The sequence below is a fragment of the Paramisgurnus dabryanus genome, chromosome 20 (genome assembly GCF_030506205.2).
Source record: "Paramisgurnus dabryanus chromosome 20, PD_genome_1.1, whole genome shotgun sequence".
In the NCBI taxonomy this organism is placed as follows: Eukaryota; Metazoa; Chordata; class Actinopteri; order Cypriniformes; family Cobitidae; genus Paramisgurnus; species Paramisgurnus dabryanus.
The window spans coordinates 31,776,315-31,799,989 of NC_133356.1; the positions used below are offsets into that span (position 1 = coordinate 31,776,315).

The 23,675-nt window shown below is 41.3% G+C and overlaps 1 protein-coding gene across 8 annotated transcripts in view; it reads right to left on the reverse strand.

The window, feature by feature from the left end:
* Positions 1-2,830: 2,830 nt before the first annotated feature.
* LOC135732328 (uncharacterized) overlaps positions 2,831-23,675 on the reverse strand; it is a 32,802-nt gene continuing 11,957 nt past the window's right edge. For 5 of the 8 annotated variants that reach the window (XM_065250313.2, XM_065250290.2, XM_065250281.2 and 2 more), the window contains exons 10-14: positions 20,354-20,918; positions 20,118-20,261; positions 11,800-11,958; positions 11,538-11,703; positions 9,233-11,151 (exon numbers count right to left, since the gene is read on the reverse strand). The gene's annotated coding sequence lies outside the window, so the exon portion shown is untranslated. Of the gene's footprint in view, positions 3,053-9,232; positions 11,152-11,537; positions 11,704-11,799; positions 11,959-17,582; positions 17,885-20,117; positions 20,262-20,353; positions 20,919-23,675 lie in introns of those variants that run through there. The other 3 variants (XM_065250331.2, XM_065250322.2, XM_065250341.2) reach the window with 3 other exon arrangements.

Below are 23,675 nucleotides of genomic sequence, written 5' to 3' on the forward strand. Positions count from 1 at the left end.
AATTATACTCCTCCAATTTATGCACGTATATGTAAGAGCATAATTACAGTGCTTTTTACAATGTGTAAACGTTAAAAAGTTAGCGAGATGTTGGTTTTGCCGGTTGTTGATGAGTAATGGTACATTCACACAGGGTGTAAGCGTTAATGCTTGACGGAAGGCTTATCTGAAGCGTGGCCAACAGCCAATCACAGTGGCCGCTACACATGCTCCGTTCTTCCATAAACGTAATTGGCTGGCTCTGCCTAGGTTATTTGCATAAGGCAATCTGATTGGCTGACGCACATGTTGCCGCTTGAAAAGTTGAGAAATGTTCAACTCGGTCAGTATCTCGGCCAAAGCTTTAAATGGCTGGTCAAGAATGATGTTGGCTACATTAAAGGCGCTCTAAGCGAATAATGTGCGACGTCACTTCCTGTTGATGTTTGAACTGTTTTCAAACAGACAGAGCGTAGCTAACTCCTCCCCCTCCCCCTCCCTTCCGTGCTTTCATGAACGCGCCCAACCCCCACCCCCAAATCCTTCTTGTCGTTTATTGGCTGGAATACTTTGTTTTGTTTTGGGATTGCTAGGTTTGGCCATTTGTTGATATTGCCGTTTGTGAAGCCTGGGCTGTCTACAGAGATCGCGGTTTTTTACAGTTTGATCAGCGGACAGCAAGCAGATAGTGAGGAGATGTTTCCGGTATGTAACAAAAAATGTTTTATGGTCTAAAACGCTTCAATTCGCTTAGAGCACCTTTAAGTAGTGAGTGTGTTGCATAAAACAGAATCAACACTTTTCATAATTCCTTTTTCCATAAATTAATTATATTATGTGACAATTCAGTATCATTGATCTGCATGTAAAAGAATGCCGGCATCCCGAAAAAAAAACCCATTAATGACCGGAGGAGGAGGACATCACCACCAAGTCCCTGAAGTGCTTCAGGCGCTACATTCTCGATAGAAAGGTAGGCCACGGTGACTTTAAACAGCCTCGATTGTTACTAAACACAAGCCATGTTAAGACAAACCTCAAAGCTAAAACTTCCCTGTAATTCACAGAAGCCTCCACCAGATTCCAATCTTCCTGCCGCCACTTCCAGCTCTTCAAGAAGAGAACCAGGATCAGTCAGAGCTTTATTGCCAGGTATGTTTGCACATACAAGGAATTTGTTTTGGTGAGCTTCTACAGCACAGAATAAGTGTGACAGGATACAGACAATAAAAATAATACAATTAGAATTAATAAAATACACAATATGCAAAAAATAGATTAAAAAAAGAAAATATATATTTTAAAAAGACAAAATACAAGATCGTATGTACAGGTATGTATGTACAAATGCAAGGAAATGTAAATAAAGTTGGTAAGAAGTGTGGTGTGTTAAATAAATAATGGTTAAATAAATCAAGCTTCCCTGCAGCCGCTGCCACCTCCCAGTTGTCATGGTCCGATGACGCTCTGGACGACACAGTCTTCTTGCCCATCTCCACCAGCCAGCCTGTGTTCGTCAGGAGTCCCTAACAGCTGCCGCTCTCCACCAGCGTGCCAGCAACTGCAGAGCATCCTGAACAGACTCCTTTGCGTAAACGAGCAAGAAGGCAAAGCGCAGCAAGCACAAGAAGCCCCTGCTGTCCTCCACCAGCAAGGCTGGTTAGTCTCCCCCTGATGCTCGCCCAGAGGAGCCATCATCGACCTCCAACAGCCAGACTGCGTCTGCCACCACCTTGCCACAGAGTGACTATTCTGTAAGTGTAAAATCACAACATACATAAGCAATGTTAAAGCATTTCACAAAATCCCTTGGTTACTAACCCCCACCATATTATGGAAAATAAATAACTAAATGTGATGTGTTGCAGGTGGAGCTGAAAGGCTGGGTGTGGCTGTGGGAAGAATCCAATGGCATCCCATCTGCAGACATCCCCTGGCTGAAGGAAGACAGCGAGAGAGGCCTCTTTATGGCCGTCCAAATTTACAAGGACATCAAGGGCGTCATTCCAAGGCAGGGCATCCTTAAGTCAGACCGGATGTGGTTTTACCCCCCGAGCCACCCGGCTTCGTTAGAGGCGGCATCCCCACTCCACAGGCCTTTTTCCTGCCGCCGTTTTTTCGTCTGGCACCCCATCAGGGTGTGGTGGTGCTCTCTGAAGTTGGGGCCGGAGGCAACACATACCTCTTCAAGTCTGGTTACCACATCCGGGTAAGGCCTAGTCTCTTCACGCCTGTTATTATAGTAATAAATACATCATTATTGATTACTTAAAGGGATAGTTCGCCCAAAAATGAAAATTCTGTTATTGTAGGAGCCATATATATTCAACTTTAGTTTGGTTAATTTAGTTATTGCTTATTTTGGCCACTAGGGGAGTATTGCACTGGGTGTAGCACATCACTGGAAAGTAGATAAATCTACAGGTGTGGTAATTAGTGAGAAAGGTGTGGAGGGTGGGGAACACACGGTTCTTACCGTAGCCGTGAGTCTGCCACAATAATTTATTTATCAGCACAACAGCACTTTATCAATCAACACTGGGCAAATAACTATTTTATGATACCTCTTTTTGATATATTTATAATAAACAGGAACACCATGCCATCCATGCTGAGGCTTAGAGGTTAGCCTCCACAGTTATCATTCACTCACTCTCATGTTGTTTCAAACCTGTATAAATTTCTATATTCTGATGAACACAAAGGAAGATATTTTGAGAAATGTTTGTAACCAAACTGTTTGTGTACCCCATTTACTTCCATCATATTCTTTTTTCCTACTATGGAAGTCAATGGGGTCCACGAATGGTTTGGATACAACCCAGCAAGCAATTTTGGCTAAAACAAGGCTAAATAATAGTCAGTGAAAGTCTAATACACGTCTACCATAGCCCAAGAATAGACGATATATATATATATCCTAAACACCTGTTGACTGTGCTTACATGTTGGAATATCATACATCTTCAAGTTATTTTGGCAAAACTGGCATATTACCAAATTCAAGGTTATTTAAGGTAGAAGTGGGTTATTCATAGTCGGACTATATGGGTTGGACCAAACTGTGATTCACCTCCTGCGTGACCGCACAGAGGGGAACACCGTAATTAAGGTGTGACGGAGAGTGCAGGAGAACCATAAGGAGGACTACTATCAGAGGAAGGACCTCTACACCACGCTCCTCATGGCCTTGGTGAAACCCGGAGGCATTGTCTCTGCGTTGGGCCACGGGGAGTTCCAGGCGGCACCACTTCCCAGAGAGCTACCCTGCGCGCGGCTCCTGCTGCACGCCTTCCTCCTGGCTGAGGCGGAAAATGTTCAGGACTACTGGAGCCAGATACTGTCCACGTTCCACAGCGTCCTGAAAATGGCATAAGCACCACATTGAACACAACATTATGCAAAACTAAACTGTTTTTGTTTGTTTTGTTGTAGGTGGTGAAGAAATTGTCTGGGGAGGGCAAGGGCATCGGGAACAAGTTCTCCAAGATCGTGTCCTTTGTTCTCACCTGTAAGGAGTCTGTGGAAAAGCTGGGGCCCATGTGCCGTGGCGTGATGAAGCGGTTTCGGCTCGTCAATCAACCTGTACACAAGATCCTTAACATAGACCGGTGATGCTGCAAGGCGCAGGGTCTGACGGCCGTGGAGACGCTCTTCCAGCCTTGGATGGATGACGGGATGGTGGTGAGGCTGGACATTTTCCACTGGCTTCATCCCTTTGATGCTGCTCTGCAGACCGAGGCCCACTCGAAGTACGGCGCCTTCAAGTCTGCGTTGGTCGGGGCAGTGCTGGCCTTTAACCGCGGGGACCTCCAGCTCCTCATCAAGGCTGTCAGGGCCAAAGACCTGGCCGTAATGGAGGTGGTGAGTGATGAGGATCTGGTCAGGCGTTACATCCCCAGGGACCATCTCAAACATCATGTCCGTCGTGTCACCCTCGGTGCCCAGGAGACATTTCGTCTTGTCCACTTGGTCATAGAAGAGCTCAAGGGTCTAGCAGGGCTCGCCAAGAGCAGTGTCAGCCTCTTCAAGTCCCCTGATGAGAAAAATCATCTCACACACACGTACATACATATGCACAGACACACGCACAAACACAATGTCAATATGTGCAAAATGACAACAGCTCACCAATAATGTTTGTGTGTTTTTGTGTTTATAACAGCCATTGATGAGATGTGGGCCAGCCAGCAGCAACACCTGGAATACATCCAGGACCCACCTGGATGCAAGGAAATTGGACCCATCAACGGTGTGGACCTGCCCTATTACAAGGGCCTGCGTGGGTACAACAGCCTGAAGGGGTTCCACAAGTCGATGCCCCAAATGATTCTAGGTAATCTAAGGGGGAAAAATACGTGTTTAATTGCAAAAATGCCAACAAATGTTCCTTTTGTGTCATTCTGATAATACCTGTGGTTGGGATGTTCAGGTCCCCGCTGTGCGGCACGGCCTTACCAGGTCTACCTCATCAGTGGAATTGCCAGGTGGAACTCCGACCGCAGCTCGGACGCAGTGTTTGGGGGCAGAGGCCAGCACCACAGAGCTCATTGATCGCCTTAAATCACGATGCCAGCTGCTGTTTGGTGAGACAGTGGAAGAGAACTTCAGGGCCCCGGCCAACATCCAGTCAGACGAGCTGCTTTGGCTTGAATTTCTTTTTAGCCAGAGCACAGGGGAGTCCTTCTCTCTTAAGGGCATCGTCAATGACGGTCCTGGGCCGGAGGAGGAGGTCATTCAGCCTGGGCAGGCCAACCAAGACGCAAAAGCAGAAGAGGCGTACCACAGCGACGAGGACCATCCTCTGTGTGATAAAAGAGAATACAGAATTAATGTGCAGGTAAAAATAGTAGTATACTTTAGTGCATTAGAAAAATGATTGAAGTACACGAAGTAAAAAACAAGTATGCTTCTACTTGTTGTGCTTTATTTAAAGGGACACAAGGCAGCATTTTTATGTTAATAAATCATCTTCGTAAATCGGTATACAGTTAAATGACTCATTACCGGACGAATGAAGACTCTCTCACCCGCTCCTACCGTCTGTAGGAAGAATACCCCACTTGCAAGTTCGCTGTATCCGACCCGGTGTCCTTCAGTCTCGCAAAGTCTCAGATATCGCGAGAAGCAGGATCACTTTACGGCTAACAACACAGAGACAGACGAGCAAAACGCGGCTAGCGATTGTTGCAAATGGCAGAGAGGGGAAGAAGCATCGAAAACCCTTGACGGGAGATTCCAAGAAAAAAATAAGAGCTTCAGACCTAATATATATATTAGGGTGACCATACGTGCCATTCTTCCCGGACACGTCCTGGTTAGAATTTCGGGTGCATTTTCCGTAAGTCAACAGTTAAATTTTAAGGTAAGAATGAAACTACGATTGCATGTCTTATGTTTTTAACTGAATGGCGTATGCTGTCAACAAATACGACTTCTGGAAGACGCACCAAAATCCTGGCCAGGACACGTCCGTGAAGAATGGCACGTGTATAGATAGATAGATAGATAGATGTAGAAGGAAAATATTTGTCTAAAGTAATATTAGTAAGGTCTATAAGTTCATCTGCACGAATGACGTTTTCCCTTTGCTTGTCTATATTTATTTATTTATAATTCTATTATTCTCATGCCCACTCTCCCAATAAAAAACAAAACACGAAAGCAGTAGTTTGCCTCGTTCATATCGGTCGTTCAAGGTAAATAAAACTATTATGCATGACAACACAATAAAAATAAAAAAATCAGTTGGAAAGGAAATATTACTTACCTAACTTAGATAGACATAACTGGATTGAAAATAAGGTTAAACTGTGTTGCAAGGGGGGGAGGAACAACAGTTCATTTTAATGTGTGTTTGAAAACATTTACTTCCAGACGCTAGGGGAAGCTCGTAGAGAAATAATACGCAGACTTGCCTGGTTTCCCTTTAAAGAGTATTTAATATGTACTTTTTAATAAATTAAGTTCAACTTAGAGTCTAAAACATCCAAAAAATATATTTTTAGGTGTATTTCCATTAAAATGGCGATACAATGCAATTGTAAGTGTCTTAATTGCTCATGAATCTTGATTGTCAGTAGTATATTTTAGTGCACTATTTTAGTCTTGTTGCATTTTAGTATACTATTTACAATTGAAATGTAGTCAAAAAAGATGTTCAGTTGAAGTCAATACATAATTGAATACACTTAACTATACTTGGATTTGACGAAAATAGTACAAAATGTAGAAAAAACGTACACTTTTTTAAAGTATATTTTAATAGAATTATTTTTCACCTGGGATGAAAAACAAGACATTGTATGCATTGGAACTTACCTACACTCTCTCTCTCTATTTCTCTCTCTCTCTCGGCACTGACGCGGCGCCAACGGATCCACGATTCAGTTTGGCAATGCATGACGTCACCCATTAAAAGTGAATGGGAAGCGTCAACGCTTACGCCCCGTGTGAATGTGCTGGGACAGAGTCCTCGATGCCTGGAATGCGGTGGAGGAACAAGACAAGCAGCCACAGAAATACCACCAGCTGTACCGCACACACTGGGGAAACACATTGTACTGCAGAACAAAATGGGATGACCTTGCAGATGCCACTGTGGTCCAGAAAATGAAGATGGCCAAAAGGTACGCGCCAGCACTGTAGGACATCAGCCCGCAGCACAACCGGCTTATGTATGTGCTTGTCCTGGCTCTTGTTCCAGCCCGAGAAGGCCAGCATCCTTAAGCCTATGACAGGATCCAGTCACCTTTATTTACAGTGCACAGCATAAATGAGTACACCCCCTTTAAAAATTAAGATTTTTCTCCATTTGTTAGTAAATTTGAGACCAATTTGCTGTATTTTTACACACCAGTTTTATTAAACATTTAGGTTTCTTAACATAAGAGTGAAAGTCAATAACCATCTTAAGGACACGAAAAATAACACATTTAAATTAAATGAGGTGATGCAAAAATGAGTACACCCTACAAAAAAAAAACAATCTAATATTTTGTACGGCCTCCATTCTTTTTTTTAAAAACAGCACTAATTCTTCTAGACATTGAATAAACAAGTTGACAACATACAGTTACATCTTTTTTTCTCCATTTTTGAACAATGACCTCTTTCAGATCCTGGATGAAAAATGACGTTCTGCTTGTCTTTTTAGAACTCCCAATACCTCAACCTGGATTGAGGTCTGGATCACTTTTACCCTGTGCTTCTTCTAAAATGAAATAGTGACCTTAGATGTGTGTTTTGGATCACAATCATGTTAAAGATGGTGATCAATGGCACAGAGTGATGGTAGCATCTTCTCTTTAAGTATTTCACATTACATCTGTGTATTCATGATGCCGCCTATAAAATTAAACTCTTCGACACCTGCAGAACTCATGCAAGCCCACAGAAGAGCTGCCACCACCATGCTTTACTTTTGGTACCATGCATTTTTCGTTGTACTCCTCACCCTGGCAACACCATACAGTTTGGAACACCTCAGAGCCACAAGGATTAATATTTGTCTCATTACTCCAAAGTATAGAGAGTTAGAGACCCAATAGTCTTTACCTTTCTCAATATGAGCTCTAGCAAAAGGCTTTTTGTGCATTGGCTTTACCAGTGGCTTCATCTGTGGATGACAGCATGCCTCTCCTTTGTACTGTATGTTCGTCGTGTGGTGTCCCCAGATTGACTTTCTAATGATTAAGCCAGGGGTAGGCAAGTTCGGTCCTAGAGAGCCGCAGTCCTACATATTTTAGCCTAAGCACTGATAATCTAACCTGATGTCTAAATCCTAAAGACATTGATTAGCTTGTTCAGGTGTGTTTGATTAGGGTTGGAACTAAACAATGCAGGACTGCGGCTCTGTAGGACCGAACTTGCCTACACCCGGATTAAGCCAACTGTGCTGAACTTGCATGATGATTTTTTTCAACATCTCTCATCACAGAACACCCTTGAAGAGTGGTGAAGGTATCGGTGCATCCCTAATAAAAATAAATGTTTAACAAAACTATTTTATAAAAAAAGAAAGGAAATGGGTCTCATATTTACTTAAAAAAATGAGAAAAATCTTAATTACTCATTATGCTGTGCACTGTATATAGCGCTGTTTAAAATAAAGATTGTTTCAAAACTTAAAATGATAATAGAAAAATAATGCAACAAAGTTTATCTCACAAATCTAGAAGAAAATAGTGTCACAATACAGCTTAAGTACATTCAGTGTTCATATATTTCTGTTTTAAATAATTTATAAAGAAATCGCAATTAAAAATTTAAGTTACTAACAAGTAAATTAGTGATTAACATTGTAACGTTATATTTCACAATTTCATAAACTAAGTATATAAACTAATATTATGATTCATTTTTCTATGTACCCCAATTTTCCACACCAATAAAGTATCTTTATCAGTTTGGATGGATATTTGACTATGGAAGTTCATTTTTTAATATAATAACTAGGGATGCACCGAATCCAGATTTTTTAGGTTCGGCCGAATCCCGAATCCACCGTTTAAGATTCGGCCGAATCCGAAACCGAATACCGAATCCTACTCGCATCCTTATTCCATTAACACAGTAAAACACATTAATGAATTATACAACGTCCACAGCATGTATTTTTCATTTTATTTAATTTTAACTGTACATAATGCCAGGATGACAAGTTGGAAAACTATTTTGACAATTACCATAAGCCTATGCATAATGAAAGCGATGCGTTGCGACACGCTCGTTTTTCCAATAAGCAAGCAGCTCCGCGCTGAAAACAATATTTAACTTTGAGTGAGAAGCTCCGCTCGTCAATGTCAGTTTTCACACGGCCGTCCAATTACAATGGAGGAGGGGCGGGACATTACCACAGCAACCAACCGGCTCACAGCTGAAGCATCACAGCTACCAAGCGCTCGGCTGAAAAACAGCTGGCATTTGGTGTCCTCAAGGCGTTTTCAGCCGTGTTTAAAAGTTTTGGTGTGTCCAGCCCCTAAAGCTCACCGAAAGAAAAAGCTCATCTCCACATCAGCACCCGATGTGTGTAATCAACGGCCGCGTGACGTCGACCAGCGTAGCGCAAGCCTAGGATTCGGTTCGGTGGAAAAAAAATCTAGGATTCGGCCGAACCCGAACCCCGTCAAAAAGCCCAGTATTCGGCCGAATCCGAATCCGAATCCTGGATTCGGTGCATCCCTAATAATAACATCATGTAATTGTTCCTTCACAATGATGATGAAAGTTTGATTTGATGTAATTTGCCTCATTCATATAAAACAAATGATCACTTTATTTAGTTAGATATAATAGAACATATTACAAAAACATATATTACAATAATCAATAAAAACTATTTTCAATAAAAGCAATGTAAACCTTTTAAATAAACATTGTGAAGATATACACATGTAACTTGTACACATGACACTTTTTAATGATAAAACAAATCTTCACCATAGAATAGAACATACTAAAGAAACCGTTCACCCACAAATGGAAAAACAACATCATGGAAGTCAATGGCTTTTGTTAACCGTTTCATTACATAAAAAGTTAAAGTGCATCAAATATTAACATTTCACTCTTTAATACTAATCACTTCCAAGTCTATATCTATCATGAATAATCCTTTCTACATTTCTGTACTGGACTATACAAATATTGTATTTATTTGTAAGTCTCTTTGGATAAGAGCATTTGCTACATAATTAATTAAATAAATAGGGCAACAGTTCAGAGGACCAATGGTGCCGTGTTAAAGGGCACTTGTAAGACCAGAACACACAAAACATAGTGTAGATAGTTTTTCTTTTGAAGTTTTTCTGTTCTATTTACAACGGGCCAGCAATTCACTCCTCCAGTCCATTCACAACAGAGACAAAACGTTCATAGTTTCTACATTCTCTGTTCTCCAGTCCCTTGGAGGCTGAGCGGTTAATCGCAGGGCAATATGTATTTTTTTGCACTTTTTGTGTCCCTGGATTGTATGACCACACGCCGTACAGGTCGGGAGATGCTGCACCCTCATCAGGTGTAGTGACCGGGATTGGCGCCTGTGTGGATAAGGGGCACGCAAACTGGGAGACTAAGGGCAGCACAGACCTGGTGATGGTGGCGGGGATTCTCCTCACCGGCAGAGGCAATGGTAGCTGTGGAGGAGGCTGTGGCGTCGCCACCAGCATGTTGGTCCCTCCCTTTAACACCTTTGTGTCGGCTGTGCTGAGCGTGGGGATGTACTCCATCTCGGGGTAGTCAGATGGAGGGAGGACGGCAGGTTGGCACGGTGTAGTAGGCAGCTCTTCAGAAGACACAGAGGTGGTCTTGGAGATGAAGGCTGGCCGCCTGGAGGCATGCAGGTTCACCAGCCTCTCCTGCTGGTGGATGAAGTCCCTCACTGTTTTAGTGTTTATTTTGGGAGAGGGATGCCTGCCTTGCACAGGCTTGGGTCATCCATCGAGACCCGGTGCTGGATCCTGTCATAGGCTTAAGGATGCTGGCCTTCTCGGGCTGGAACAAGAGCCATAGCAGCTTGACAAGCACATACATAAGCCGGTTGTGCTGCGGGCTGATGTCCTACAGTGCTGGCGCGTACCTTTTGGCCATCTTCACTTTCTGGACCACGGTGGCGTCTGCAAGGTCATCCCATTTTGTTCTGCAGTAAAATGTGTTTCCCCAGTGTGTGCGGTACAGCTGGTGGTATTTCTGTGGCTGCTTGTCTTGTTCCTCCACCGCATTCCAGGCATCGAGGACTCTGTTCCAGCACATTCCCACGGGGCGTAAGCGTTGACGCTTCCCATTCACTTTTAATGGGTGACGTCATGCATTGCCGAACTGAATTGTGGATCCGTCGGCGGCGCGTCAGTGCCGTTGCTCGCGGCAGAAGTTGAAAATTTTCTTTTCAAGCGGCAACGCATGCTTCAGCCAATCAGATTGCCTTATGCAAATAACCTAGGCAGATCCAGCCAATTATGTTTAGGGAAAACCCGAGCATGTGCTGCGGCCACTGTGATTGGCTGTTGGCCACGCTTCAGACAAGCCTTCCGTCAAGCGTTAACGCTTTCGCCCCGTGTGAATGTACAGTTTCTCTGCGCAGTGTTGAGAAGCAGCCTCTGGTCTCTCAAGCCGACCTCCAGCAGCACAGTACAGAATTCCTCCAGCTACTGAAACCTGGGCAGAGGATTGTCACTGCAGACATCCTCATGGAAAACATACACAAAGAGATAACACACACACAGAGCGAGCGAGAGAGAGAGTGAGAGAGAGAGAAATGCAACAAGACTAAAATAGTGCACTAAAATACACTACTGACAATCAAGATTCCTGAGCAATTAAGACACAATTGCATTGTATCGCCATTCTAATAGAAATACACCTAAAAAAATATTTTTTGGACGTTTTGGCTCTGAGTTGAACTTAATTACATATTTTTGGAACTAGTATACTTTTAAAAAGTGCATATTAAATGGTTACGATGGGGGAGGAACAACAGTTCGTTTTTACGACAGTGTGTTTGAAATCATTTACTTTCAGACACTAGGGGGAGCTCGTAGAGAAATATTATGCAGACTTGCCTGGTTTCCCTTTAAGAGAGAAGGACTCCCCTGTGCGTCTGACTGGATGTTGGCCTGAAGTTCTCTTTCAATGTCTTAAACACGGCGTCTGAGCTGCGGTCGGAGTTCCACCTGGCAATTCCACTGATGAGGTAGACCTGGTAAGGCCGTGCCACACAGTGGGGACCTGAACATCCCAACCACAGGTATTATCAGAATGACACAAAAGGAACATGTGTTGGCATTTTTGCAATTAAACACGTATTTTTCCCCCTTAGGTTACCTAGAATCATTTGGGGCAGCGACTTATGGAACCCTTTCAGGGTGTTGTTCCCACGCAGGCCCTTGTAATAGGGCAGGTCCACACCGTTGATGGTCGTTGTGCGGGTACCGGTACATGGCCATGCCTGGTGGGTCCTGGATGCATTCTCATCAATGGCTGCTGTAAACACAAAAACACACAAACATGCATGGTGAGCTGTTGTAATTTTGCACATATTGACATTGTGTTTGTGCGCGTGTCTGTGCATATGTAAGAGCTGCACGATTCTTTATAAAATGAGAATCACCATTCTTCTGCTTAAAATAAAGATCACGATTCTCAAGAACTTTGTTCATTTTAAAGACGTACCACCCCTGAACATTAGTTTAACATTAGTTTTTACAGGTGCAAAAAATTACGCTTCTGAAAGTTTCAGATAAGTGTAAATAATCTTTAAATTCAGTTCATGTTAAAGGACAAGTTCGGTATTTTACACTTAAAGCCCTGTTTTCAGATTGTTTATGGTGAAATAGAATGGTTTTGACTGAAATTTCGACATTTGCGGCTGCCCTGAGAATTTTCGCGTGTTTGTGTTTCACCTCACACCTCTACAATGGGTTTAATGGTGCACTGGATCAATCCTTCCTAAAATGCATTAAACTTTTGTTTACAAAGACGTCAGGGATGTTCACTGATATGCTCACACAAAAATCGCTGCAAAAGATGCTTTCCAACAGCTGTTTTAGCATTCGTTGTTAACTTGTGGACCTATTTTTCCAAACGCCTCACACCCGTACATTCTTCCGCTTAGAGCTTGAATAATAGACACTCCAGCCCAGGTGGTGGCGCTAATCCGCCTTTGCCAATTGCAAGAATAGAAACAAAGTTCCCGGTGCGGAGTAATACCGTACCTCACAGCACATCTAATACAAGTCAATGGAGTTGGCAAAAACTACGATAAAACCTGTTGGAATGTGCTTCTGGAGCGATTTTTGTGTGAGCATATCAGTGAACACCCCTGACCACTCGGTGAGTTTCACGTCTTTGTAAACGAAAGTTTAATGCATTTTAGGAAGGATTGTTCCAGTGCACCATTAAACCCATTGTAGAGGTCTGAGCTGAAACACAAACACGCAAAAATTCTCAGGGCAGCCGCAAATGTCGAAGTTTCAGTCAAAACCATTCTATTTCACCATAAACAATCTGAAAACAGGGCTTTAAGTCTAAAATACCGAACTTGTCCTTTAATTGTAGAGTGATTTATGTAGGCTATTCATTTTATTTAAAGAAAAAAATAAAAATATAAATGTAATCTTCACGCCCACTAGAACACTTGGGCCAAATACAGGAAAAAGTCATGTAAGTAGTTAAGTGGTCAAGTCAAGTGCAAAGACAGCAAGTGTGTTTATTGGGCGCAGTCAATGTTTCCCCCTGTGCTAAAAACACTTTCGGAAGGGATAAGATCCGGAATAAAATCCTTTTTTTTGGTACTAAAACAACGTCAAGGTTCTTGTTGGATGTACCTGCGCATTGCTTTGCCTCACTCATTCTCTTTAGTTTCTGTTTCTTTCTCTCTAACTTCTGTCGAAAGCATCCGCTGAAACAGTGGAGCGAACACGAGCACAAGCACATCTGGCTGCGCAATAATAAATGTGACGTCAAGACGTCATCGCGGCCGCTGTGATTGCGTGTTGTTGAGAGAACTGATGAGACCTTGCTTTCCTCCTTGAAAATATAATAACCGTAATTTCCGGACTATAAGCCGCATCTTTTTTCCCACGCTATATATGGCTAATATATGGTCAGGGTATATACAGCAATCCTTAAGTTAAATTTACTACTTTTTAATACCTTTTTTACTACCTTCAGAATATTTTTTAAAACCATCACGACACTGAATTGCAAGTGTTAATCAGCGACCTTTCTACTATTTACACAGATTTTGACATATATAACATACAAAGAAGAATAGATTTAGAGACTGATGTTGATAACATATTGCACATTTATTTCACTTAGTAAATAAAAATAAAACAAACTACATAAAATGTGCATCTTCTATGAACTGTTGCGGATTCACAAACTGGCATCTTCTATGAACTGTTGCAGATTCACAAACCGGCATCTTCTATGAACTGTTGCGGATTCACAAACCGGCATCTTTTATGAACTGTTGCGGATTCACAAACCGGCATCTTTTATGAACTGTTGCGGATTCACAAACCGGCATCTTTTATGAACTGTTGCAGATTCACAAACCGGCATCTTCTATGAACTGTTGCAGATTCACAAACCGGCATCTTCTATGAACTGTTGCGGATTCACAAACCGGCATCTTCTATGAACTGTTGCGGATTCTCAAACCGGCATCTTCTATGAACTGTTGCAGATTCACAAACCGGCATCTTCTATGAACTGTTGCGGATTCACAAACTGGCATCTTCTATGAACTGTTGCAGATTCACAAACCGGCATCTTTTATGAACTGTTGCGGATTCACAAACCGGCATCTTCTATGAACTGTTGCGGATTCACAAACCGGCATCTTTTATGAACTGTTGCGGATTCACAAACTGGCATCTTCTATGAACTGTTGCGGATTCACAAACCGGCATCTTTTATGAACTGTTGCGGATTCACAAACTGGCATCTTCTATGAACTGTTGCGGATTCACAAACTGGCATCTTCTATGAACTGTTGCAGATTCACAAACCGGCATCTTCTATGAACTGTTGCGGATTCACAAACTGGCATCTTCTATGAACTGTTGCGGATTCACAAACCGGCATCTTCTATGAACTGTTGCGGATTCACAAACTGGCATCTTCTATGAACTGTTGCGGATTCACAAACTGGCATCTTCTATGAACTGTTGCGGATTCACAAACCGGCATCTTCTATGAACTGTTGCGGATTCACAAACTGGCATCTTCTATGAACTGTTGCAGATTCACAAACTGGCATCTTCTATGAACTGTTGCAGATTCACAAACCGGCATCTTTTATGAACTGTTGCGGATTCACAAACCGGCATCTTTTATGAACTGTTGCGGATTCACAAACCGGCATCTTCTATGAACTGTTGCGGATTCACAAACCGGCATCTTTTATGAACTGTTGCGGATTCACAAACTGGCATCTTCTATGAACTGTTGCGGATTCACAAACCGGCATCTTCTATGAACTGTTGCGGATTCACAAACTGGCATCTTCTATGAACTGTTGCGGATTCACAAACTGGCATCTTCTATGAACTGTTGCAGATTCACAAACCGGCATCTTTTATGAACTGTTGCGGATTCACAAACCGGCATCTTTTATGAACTGTTGCGGATTCACAAACCGGCATCTTTTATGAACTGTTGCGGATTCACAAACCGGCATCTTTTATGAACTGTTGCGGATTCACAAACCGGCATCTTTTATGAACTGTTGCGGATTCACAAACCGGCATCTTCTATGAACTGTTGCGGATTCACAAACCGGCATCTTCTATGAACTGTTGCGGATTCACAAACCGGCATCTTTTATGAACTGTTGCGGATTCACAAACCGGCATCTTCTATGAACTGTTGCGGATTCACAAACCGGCATCTTTTATGAACTGTTGCGGATTCACAAACCGGCATCTTCTATGAACTGTTGCGGATTCACAAACTGGCATCTTCTATGAACTGTTGCGGATTCACAAACCGGCATCTTCTATGAACTGTTGCGGATTCACAAACCGGCATCTTCTATGAACTGTTGCGGATTCACAAACCGGCATCTTTTATGAACTGTTGCGGATTCACAAACCGGCATCTTCTATGAACTGTTGCGGATTCACAAACCGGCATCTTCTATGAACTGTTGCGGATTCACAAACCGGCATCTTTTATGAACTGTTGCGGATTCACAAACCGGCATCTTCTATGAACTGTTGCGGATTCACAAACTGGCATCTTCTATGAACTGTTGCGGATTCACAAACCGGCATCTTCTATGAACTGTTGCGGATTCACAAACCGGCATCTTTTATGAACTGTTGCGGATTCACAAACCGGCATCTTTTATGAACTGTTGCGGATTCACAAACCGGCATCTTTTATGAACTGTTGCGGATTCACAAACCGGCATCTTTTATGAACTGTTGCGGATTCACAAACCGGCATCTTTTATGAACTGTTGCGGATTCACAAACCGGCATCTTCTATGAACTGTTGCGGATTCACAAACTGGCATCTTCTATGAACTGTTGCGGATTCACAAACCGGCATCTTCTATGAACTGTTGCGGATTCACAAACTGGCATCTTCTATGAACTGTTGCGGATTCACAAACCGGCATCTTTTATGAACTGTTGCGGATTCACAAACCGGCATCTTCTATGAACTGTTGCGGATTCACAAACTGGCATCTTCTATGAACTGTTGCGGATTCACAAACCGGCATCTTCTATGAACTGTTGCGGATTCACAAACCGGCATCTTTTATGAACTGTTGCAGATTCACAAACTGGCATCTTTTATGAACTGTTGCGGATTCACAAACCGGCATCTTTTATGAACTGTTGCGGATTCACAAACCGGCATCTTCTATGAACTGTTGCGGATTCACAAACCGGCATCTTTTATGAACTGTTGCGGATTCACAAACTGGCATCTTCTATGAACTGTTGCGGATTCACAAACTGGCATCTTTTATGAACTGTTGCGGATTCACAAACCGGCATCTTTTATGAACTGTTGCGGATTCACAAACTGGCATCTTCTATGAACTGTTGCGGATTCACAAACTGGCATCTTCTATGAACTGTTGCGGATTCACAAACTGGCATCTTTTATGAACTGTTGCGGATTCACAAACCGGCATCTTTTATGAACTGTTGCGGATTCACAAACCGGCATCTTTTATGAACTGTTGCGGATTCACAAACCGGCATCTTTTATGAACTGTTGCGGATTCACAAACCGGCATCTTTTATGAACTGTTGCGGATTCACAAACTGGCATCTTTTATGAACTGTTGCGGATTCACAAACCGGCATCTTTTATGAACTGTTGCGGATTCACAAACTGGCATCTTCTATGAACTGTTGCAGATTCACAAACTGGCATCTTCTATGAACTGTTGCGGATTCACAAACTGGCATCTTTTATGAACTGTTGCGGATTCACAAACCGGCATCTTTTATGAACTGTTGCGGATTCACAAACCGGCATCTTTTATGAACTGTTGCGGATTCACAAACCGGCATCTTTTATGAACTGTTGCGGATTCACAAACTGGCATCTTCTATGAACTGTTGCGGATTCACAAACTGGCATCTTTTATGAACTGTTGCGGATTCACAAACCGGCATCTTTTATGAACTGTTGCGGATTCACAAACCGGCATCTTCTATGAACTGTTGCGGATTCACAAACTGGCATCTTATGAACTGTTGCGGATTCACAAACTGGCATCTTCTATGAACTGTTGCGGATTCACAAACTGGCATCTTTTATGAACTGTTGCGGATTCACAAACCGGCATCTTCTATGAACTGTTGCGGATTCACAAACTGGCATCTTCTATGAACTGTTGCGGATTCACAAACCGGCATCTTCTATGAACTGTTGCGGATTCACAAACCGGCATCTTTTATGAACTGTTGCGGATTCACAAACTGGCATCTTCTATGAACTGTTGCGGATTCACAAACCGGCATCTTCTATGAACTGTTGCAGATCCACAAATCGGCATCTTCTATGAACTGTTGCGGATTCACAAACCGGCATCTTCTATGAACTGTTGCAGATTCACAAACTGGCATCTTCTATGAACTGTTGCGGATTCACAAACCGGCATCTTTTATGAACTGTTGCGGATTCACAAACCGGCATCTTCTATGAACTGGTGAACTATTGTTTGCACTTGTGCTATAGGCCTAATATGAACTTGTGGGCATAAAATCCTATGGCAAGTGGCTCTGGCAGAATCTCAACAGGTCCATGTAGGATGGGCTGAGGGTCAAGTGTAGAAACACATCCACACGTTGCTTGAAAGGCTGGAAAGAGCGGAATTGTTCATCTCTGCCCTCAAGAGACAGCAATGATGTAAACTGCTGAATGATTACATCACCTACAACATAGACAAAGAAATTAAGTTAATTAATACAGTAGGTCATTTAAATGTATTAGTCCCAGTTGGCCTATCAGACCATTTGGCAATACATACATCACATAATGTTATAACATCTAAGTAGAGCTAGGAATGTGTAAGGCTTCTTCTGAACTTATTAATTTGATAAAGCATTGACACTTCCTGACTGTTGAGAAGAGAATGCAGAAAACCATCTTGCTAACACACACACTTCTCATACAAAGCTTTAATCAATCTGAATAACCTATGAACTTTGACTGTCCCTATACAATATCTTCTTACCAGCTGGTATGCCACCTGCCAAATGTTTGCCCTGGAGGAATGTTTGCACTATTCCTTTCATCTGTCTGATGCACCAATCGGGATCTCTGTGCATTCTTGAAGGGTCCAAGCATGCAATCTGCCTGACCACTTGGAATTTCAGGGGGCTTTTCTCCTGTAGCTTCACAACAACTTTAATCAGGCCCTGCAAACATTCTCGCCCGAAGGTGAGCACAGAAAGCTCACCAACCTTGAATCCTGGTTTGCTCTGAACAGGGTTCCTACAGGTTTCTTCAAGTTAAATTCAAGTCTTTTTAAGACCTTTTTAAGACCATTTATATAAAAAATTAATACCCATTTCACGTCCCTACCAGCAAAGAAAAACTAAAATCCTTGAACTTGTGTTCATTTATTTTTCCGATGTGAAATGGGTAAAAGATGATAAGCCAAGCAGGTGTGAAAAAAAAATTTCAGTAGGCCACAAGAAAGTTTGCCAAACAATGTTAAGTTGTTAAGGAATTTCTGAGATTTTATTTGATTTTTCCCGCTTCTCCTTTGCCTGTTGCTGTGTTGCAGTCTATGGTTGTGGTGATCTTCATTTACTGAAGGCATCACGTGTTCGCAGTATTTTGTACTGTGACCCGGGACTGTGTTGCATTCTCAATTATTGGATCCGCCACTCTTTATTTATACTACGTTATTAAACAAACAGAGATGCAAACACATGTATGTTCAAAAAAGAGAAAGGTAATCTAAGCCCTCACACCCAGGCAAATATCCAGATACTTAGGCTACATTGCCACCGACCCCTGCCATCCCTACCAACCTATGTATATAGAGTAAAATGAAATTCGAAAATCAAAAGACGCCGACATTCATTTGGAATATTCAATTTAATTTTTTATGTTAAACCAAAACTCTTATTGAACTATCTAGCACTTCTTCTTGCTTTACTCCTTCCTCTTCTTCCTGGCCACCTCCTGCAACGTAACCAGGGCCTTCCATCTGGCTGCATTAATTTATATTAATTTCACATTATATTTAATAAATCCAACCATAAATGAACAAAGCTGACAACGTTTGTCAAAGCATCACAAAACACTTTACTGTTTTTGCACTGACATATGAAGCAATACTTGTGTAAATGACCCCTTTTATCAAACTCTTTTGAATACAATAATATGTATAGTATATTAATGATAGAAAGTGCAGGTCTAGAGATTATAAATGTAATTGGTGTGTTATGGTCTATGTAGTTTTCTTTCCTTTTTAGATAGAGCAGAAGCAGTAAAAGTGCCTCTTTTAATTCCTCTCTTGCGGATTAAAAGAGCTTTATCCACTTATTATTTTAGATTCAAAAGTCTACTTGCTGTCCCAGTGAGTTTTTATATTACCGTATGTGAGTGAGTTTTATTATTGACGAACCAGGCACCTAACCCTAACCGCAGGCGCCGAAAAGCGATGTGTTTGCATCCCTGATTTAATCAAAATGTGGTTGACAAAGAAACTTTTAAGGAAAAATATGGAGAAGTTACATACAGCACAATTTTTAAGACCCAGACATCAAAATTTAAGACTTTTTTAAGTCTTTTTAAGGTATTATTTCCAAATTCATAAATTCAATGCTTTTAAGGCTTTTTAAGACCCCGCGGGAACCCTGTCTGAAGTTCCTAACAAATGAGGAACATTAGTGAATGTTCACTGCAAATGCTTTGGAAAAAAATTTGTTTTACTTCTTAATCCCTATTTCTATCCCCATTTCTTTTTCATCTTCTTATTATTACTATTAATTTGAGTAGTAGTAGTAGTTTTAGTAGCAGCCTAAACATAATAGTAGTAGTAGTACTAATAAATGACAGAAGTTAATTTTACAACATACATCCTGGTTCTTTTTGCAGGCAACCCAAAACACACGTGCATCTCTGGGGGGGGGGGGAATAAAGAAAATTACCTTGATAGCAGATTCTGCTCCCAGGCCTATGTCTACACTCTTTGGGGAGACCAAGTTCTTTTCATCTGTTAGATCTATTTTGATCAGCTGCAGGGGTGTGAGGTCCTGGGTGAGGTCTCGTTGAACGAACCGCCTCAGTAAACTCTTAAAATGACAAAACAAGCAGTTAGTAATCCAACCATTTACACAGATTCACCAAATGCAATCAATTTTATAAAATATTTAATGATCATTACCATCAGCAGCTCAGTCAAATCTTTGGCCAAGAAGGGCAACACTGGCTCATCAGTTTGGAATTTTGTCAAGAAGGGGTTGAAAGTTCTTGCAATGGAGTTTTGCAATAATGAAAGGATCCTTTTGTGCAGCTACTATGGTGTCATATGAAGCTGTGCAGGGGACTGGAACCTTCTTTTTCTCTGCAGCATCCACATACATCTTCAGCACTGGCCAAACTTCAACTGCCCTTTCCGCCACAGGAACGTTTTCCACCCATCTATGGCCACAAAATGGTATGGGAAAGCAGGAGGACCCCGTCACCCTAGTGAAATCTCTCCTGGCAGGCACATTATGAAAGAGGAAGTGCATGGCTCGCAGAAGTTTTTCCAACTGCCACATAGTAAAGCCTGCCTTTAAAGCATTGTGGACGGTGTGAAGTCCACAGCTTCCAACTGTGACAACCTGGGCACCTCCATAGAGCTCTGCATGTTCTTTCTGGAGTAGATCCACCAACTTGAAATTCACATTGGGGCCATCCATTCCAACTGATAGCAGTTGCCTCATATTCAATTATGTGACACATTCCTGTGAATCGACACCAGGAGGAAATCTGTTATAAGTTATCATTCAGAGACAGTAAAATAGATCTCAACATTCACAAAGGTTGGTTAAGGAGAAGCATTACTGCATACACATTTGTTTTCAATTAATAAATGGTAATTCAGCAATTAAATTATTTAGTGTTTTTTTCCAACAACAAAACCTGAGCCAAATATTACATTTCTATAACTGTGATAAGTTGTTGAATTTAACAAAATACTAAAAACTAGTGCTGTCAATCGATTAAAACTTTAACTAGATGAATCACACATTTTTTCTGTGATTAATTGCAATTAATCGCAATAAAAAGGAAATGTTTTTGTACGTTTTTAACATAATAATTTCACAGTTAATCAAATTAATGTAGAAACACCATAAAGACAGTAAATACTTGTTTAAATGGCATCTTTTTATGAATGAAGGCCAGTATTACTGATATTAATACAGCTACTGATTTTTTTTTATTTACATTTATTATTAGGCTTCAAATACAACAGTTTTTAATTTAAGTAAACTTAAAACAATGCTAACATGAACCCTTAGTAAATGTCATGTTTACTCCTGCCCTTCCTGTCTTAATAGTTAGGACATTTAAATTTAATAAAGTTATCAAAGTTATATGCAGTCTGCACTGCATAAACTATAAATTAAATATTTAATCCTTATTAAAGCTACAAAAGTTATTTAGTCAAGAGCAGCGAGTCATTTCACTTTGTTCTTTAACTTTACTGACAGGAAGCTTTATCGGCTGCTGTCAGAGCAGACAGACACACGGATCTCACCAGGTTTCAGCAAGTTAAATTTAAGACCTTTTTAAGACCTTTTAAGACCATTATTAGTAAAATTTAAGACCAACACGACACATAACTAGAAGCATTCAAATGATCTCAGAAAATCTCAAAACGTTCTATTTTTATTGATTCAGTTATAGAAAAATATAAAATAAACACAGTATTAAAACAGATAATCAAAATACATGAAAATACATTATGCTTAACCCTATTAGACCACGAGTGTTAGCGCCAACAATTCTACCCATAGACCAGGAGTGGGGAACCCTGGGTCCTGGAGGGCCACTGTCCTGCATAGTTTAGTTCCAACCCTAATCAAACACACCTGAATTTCATTTCCAAGTAATCCTGAAGACTTTAATTTGATTTTTCAGGTGTGTTTAATTAGGGTTGGAACAAAACTCTGCAGGACAGTGGCCCTCCAGGACCAGGGTTCCCCACCCCTGCCATAGACCTTTAGGAAGAGACTTCTGACAATGGAAGTCCAAAAAGCTCGGCCGTCACGTGATTCATAGAGATTTCAGTTAGTTCATGAAAGCTCATAGTGAGCCATTGAAATACATTGAGTTAAAGGGAAAATAGCTGTGATTTTTCTTAATTAATAGTTAAGAAATGCATTGATTTACAATATTTATATAATCACACTAATATGTGTAAGTAGTATTTTTATAAAATTCTATCAACAATGTTTTTTGACAAATAAAATCCACTAATATGAGATAACTTAGAGATCAGAGTCAAAAACACTCCATCCATACGTTTTATGCATAAATATGCACTATATACCTCCATCACGTTTAATAGCCTCTCTAATTACACAATAACAGATGAATCTGTATTAAGAAAATGAAATGTACCATTAAAAGGCTGTTCGTGGGTTGGTATGTGTTGCTAACGTTATCCACGAAGACGTTTCTCAATCCGAAGGCTGCAGCATTTCTCAATTCGAAGGGTCGCATTTCTATCCTGAATACGTCTTATTTTCAGAATATAATTAACTTTAAAATATTTATTATTATTATTATTCTTAGTTAATCGTAAATTGTTGAAATACGCTTATGACTTGCGAATGTAATGCTCAGTTAACGTAAATAAACTAGGCTTGATGACGTATGCAGCAGGGTCACCAGGGCATAGATATGTATATAAAGGCTAGATGGCTCAAGGCGGAGTCAGCTGTGTCGTCACTTGGCGGCCATCTTAGGTCAGTGCTGCCATAGTGCTGCTCCCTGCTGCTGTGGACGGAAGGTGAGTGACATACGCCAACTAAAATGCTCGTAACTTGCTGAATTCTTGACGGATTTACAAACGGTTTGGTTTTTTACAAACGTTATTAACGTGGCTATAATTCTGGATGCTTTAACATGTTTCATGAATTTTTTATTTATTTTTAGTATACGTATTCAGTGTCATAGGTACATCTTTGACGTTTATAACAAACCAATCCGTTTGAAAATCGGTAAAAAATTAAGCAAGTTATGGTCATTTAAAAGTACCTGCATCATTAAAACTCAATGCTACGAGTGAGCGAGCGCCCTGTCCTAAGATGGCCGCCAAAATGCGGACGTTCCACTCAATTGGCCATCAGCGCGGACGAGCCATCTAGCCTTTATATACATATCTATGCACCAGGGTGCCTATGCTCTGATTCTACCGCTATTCATTTAACCGTAACTCCTGTAGCATTTGCGCTATCAAAAAAGTTTGTATTGTTTCTAAATGAAGACAATTGCGCTTTTAGAAATATATGGTTTATTACGGTACTTTCTTGCTTTCCGCCTGCCAATCGCTGCTGTTTGTGGAGAGCTGAAGGGGAAGCGCGTTAGGTTTGAGTGCATTGCAGCAGAAAGCAATATTAAAGTCTAAAATATAAAACTGTGTAACACTAAAGTTTACACACTGTTGGTGGCTCGTGACTCGACGGCCCGACTGTTTAAGTGGATTTTCAATA